The sequence below is a fragment of the Python bivittatus genome, unplaced genomic scaffold (genome assembly GCF_059951505.1).
Source record: "Python bivittatus isolate LINGU-HERP-01145 unplaced genomic scaffold, Pbiv_v1 ctg000330_np1212, whole genome shotgun sequence".
Lineage (NCBI taxonomy): Eukaryota > Metazoa > Chordata > Lepidosauria > Squamata > Pythonidae > Python > Python bivittatus.
Window position 1 is genome coordinate 25475318 of NW_028277058.1, and position 4101 is coordinate 25479418.

General features: G+C 35.7%; 1 pseudogene; it reads left to right on the forward strand.

Annotated features, from left to right (window-relative positions):
* Positions 1-1533: 1533 nt before the first annotated feature.
* LOC148215920 (uncharacterized) lies at positions 1534-3459 on the forward strand (annotated as a pseudogene).
* Positions 3460-4101: the final 642 nt, after the last annotated feature.

The window sequence follows — 4101 nt, forward strand, 5'->3', positions numbered from 1 at the left end:
GTATCCATCAACCTATTAACTATGTTGATAAAATAGAAAAAAAATCCTAGACTGGATCGGTTGTCGCCTGTGTCAAGAAGGACTGTGTCAGGTGTTAGAGTTCCTGGGCATCTATCAACAAATGGGCAACGGGACTCAGGAGCTATGGCTGGGTGACCAGGGCTTTGCCCTGTAGGGTTACTGGAAGAACAACAACAGACAAGACAAAAGTATATTGTGTTTGAAAATCGCACCATTATGGCCTGCTATTATAAATCTGAACCAACAAAGTGGGGCTACTTAAAGCAAATATTTGAACTGTGGAAAGGAATTCATCCAGACTCAAATATCACTGAACAACACTTAGCAGATCAAAGGAGATTCATTACCAGAAATAAAATATTCAGGGATGTAGAACTGGAAGAAATTCAGAAAAATTATGAAAATGGAAGACTCAAAAACAAAAGTAGAATAGTAGAAGAAACTCAAATAACAACAACTGGAAATATAGAGGAAACAGCTGGTATGAACTATAGAAATGATAACTTAGAAGAAGTAATAACAACAGAACCAGTACAGGTCAGCACTTAAACCTATGAACTGACCTCCCGCCCCCCTGACAAGAAGAATTAAAAGATAAAATTATGGCATATGCAGAATTACCAGTAGAAAGACAAAGACTGTCAGCACTGAAAGTTGTGCCCAAAAAAGACCTGGCACATAAAATGAAGGATGTGAATAAGGTGCTTGCAAGGATTAAAATAACATCTATTGAACAGACCAGTCAGCTTGCCTACAGTATGGCAGTGGTGGTTATAGAAGAACTGGGTATCGAAATTAGAAAACCAAAATCATATTCAATCCCAAAGTGGAAGATCAGACTGGAGGCCAGGATAAAAAAATTAGGATCAGATGCAAGTAATTTACAGAACATGAAAGAGCAAAAATTGAAGAATGTAAGGATCAAGACAAGCCTAATAAAAAAAGTATTGGCTTAGCACCAGAAAAATTGAAGAAGCTTTGGAAATAAAGCAACACATAACAGCAATAGCTGGGAAAATTGAATGCTATGAGGCACAAATCATCTAATTTAAGCAAAATCAACTATTTCAATCTGACCAGAAACGATTCTACTGAAGTATAAATAGCAATAGAAATTCTGAAAATGGAAAACCAAACAAAAAGGAAACAATCCAGTTTTGGAAAGAATGGGAAACTCAAAAAAGACTATAATAAAAATGCTGGATGGATAAAAGAATTTGAAGATGGATTTAGTAAAAATCAAATGGAAGAACTAATAACAACAACAGAAATAATTAAAAATTGAGTGAAATGGATTAAAACTGGATATCTCCTGGAAATGATCGATTGCGTAGCTTTTGGCTCAGATATCTGACTAGCTTACATCCAAGTATAGCTAAACAGCTTAATGAAGTATTGCATAAAGGTGACATCAGTGACTAGTTAATAACTGGCAAAACTTATCTGATTCAAAAAGACCGAGCAAAAGGGACAGCACCAGGAAACTATAGGCCAATAACATGCTTGCCTACAATGTTTAAATTACTCATAGGCATAATAGTAGACAGCATCCAAAATTATTTGGAAGAAAATAACATCCTTCCAGTGGAACAGAAAGGAAATAAAAGGAAGAGCAGAGGTACAAAAGATCAACTTCTGATTGATAAAATGGTTTTGGAGAATTATAAAAGCTGAAAACCCAATTTACATATGGTCTGGATTGATTATAAAAAGGCATTTGATTCATTACCACATAGTTGGTTTATCAAATGTTCAGAAACAACTGGTGTCAGTAAAAACATTAGAATGTTTAGAGAAAAAATAATGAAGCAATGGAAGACAGAATTGGTGGTTGGAAATGAAAAATACAGGCTCGTCAACATTAGGAGAGGCATCTTCCAGGGAGACTCATTATCACCCTTATTATTCGTCATTGCTATGATCCCACTTCCAGTGATTTTGAAGAAAACAAATCTTGGCTGTCAAACAGCAAAAAATGCTAATAAAATCTCACATTTGCTTTATATGGATGATCTGAAGCTTTATGGAAAAATCAGAAATCGAAATCCAGTCATTGACTAATACTGCAAGAATTTTTAGCACAGATATAGGAATGGAATTTGGCCTAGAGAAATGTGCTGCAGTAGCAATAGATTGGGGTAAAATCATGAACAATAATGGAATTGAAATGCTGAATGGCCAGACCATCAGGAACCATTAAGATGAAGCCTACAAACATCTGGGCATTTTATAGTTGGATAACATCAAGCATGGACAAGTTAAAAATGTGATTAGTAAAGAATACATCCAAAGAGTGAGAAAATTGCTAAAGACAAAACTGAACAGTGGAAATACCATCAAAGCCATCGATACCTGGACCATACATGTTATACGATACACTGCTGGAGTTATTAACTGGACACAAGCTGAACTGGACAATTTGGACTGAAAAACAAGAAAACTCATGACTATTCACTATACATTAAATCCCTGTAGTGATATTGATAGATTATACCTGCCCTGCAGAAATGGAGGCAGAGGTTTACTTCAAGTCAAACAAATTGTCAAAGAAGAAAGCATGCATTGGCTGATTATGTAAAAATCAGCCAAGAACAAGTGCTGATGCAAGTTTAAAATTAGAACTTACTGAATGTACAGGAAACAAAATGTGAATATCAAAATAATGTAATAAAAACATGAACGGAATGCTGGCAATGAAAAGCATTACATGGTCAATTTCTACAAAAGATCGAGGGGAAAGTGGATAAAGATAAAATCTGGCAATGGCTTACAACTGGAACATTAAAAAACGAAACTGAAGACTTGATTTTGGCTGCTCAAGAGCAAGTTATTTGAACTAATGCAGTCAAGGCCAGAACTGAAAAATCATCAAATGATTCAAAGTGCAGATTGTGTAAAGTAGTAGAAGAAACAGTAGATCACTCAGCTCATGCAAGAAGATCACACAAACTGACTTTAAACAACGTCATAACATAGTTGCCAAAATGATTTACTGGAACATCTGTAAAAATTATCATGTGCCAGTAATGAAAAATTGGTGGGAACATATAGTTGAAAAAGTAGTTGAAAATGAGCAGGTTAAAATATTGTCAGATTTGCGAATACAAACTGATAAAGTCTTGGCGCATAACACACCAGATTTAACTCTGGTTGGAAAATAGAAAGAGTAGAAAGTGTGGATAATTGATGTGGCAATACCTGGGGATAGTAGAACAGAAGACAAAGAATTGGAGAAAATCACAAAGTATCAAGATCTGAAAATCAAAGTTGAAAGATTATGGCATAAACTGACAGTGGTGGTCCCAGTGGTTATCGGCACACCGGATGCCATACCAAAAAAACCTTGGACAGCACTTAGAAAATCTGTACATTGACAAAATTTCCATATGTCAATTACAAAAGGCCACACTGCTTGGATCCACACATATACTATACTGATGCATTACAACATCCTAGGTTCTTGAGAAGAATTTGATGCGAATGAAGGCTAATATCAGCTAAAGAACTGGCAGCTGTGATTCCACATTGTTGTCTATATAACAATAATTTATTAAATTCATATGCTGCCTGATTCCCAATAACTGAATGGTTTACAAATTGCTAAAAGCATTTAAAGAACCAGGATACAAAACAAAACAAAAGGAAGACAGATGGCAGAGAAAAGAAACCTGGACTTCATTGTTATGCTTTGAAGTGACGTTTTGCTTGAAGCTTCACTGGAGCTAAGTATTTCTTGGAAGTTCATCATACTCTTAATGCATAGCACTGTGGACTAAATCTTGGTAGCAAAGCTACATTACAGGATAAATGTGCTAAATATAATTAGTGCATTAAGCGAATTGCTAGAAATGTGGCCTCATTACTGTGTGACATTCACGAAGAGGAACTGGATTAATGCTGGGAAAACAACACAGCCTTGAATCTTGTGGCACATAGAAGCATTTCCAATGTGGCTTCCCCTATCCTCCACATTGTATTTCATGGCTGGACCATAACCATAAGGATAGCATATTGGATTTCTGCAGAAAATAAATGAGTCTTAAAGGGTAACAAGTTTATTATCGCCTACTCCTTTGCAGA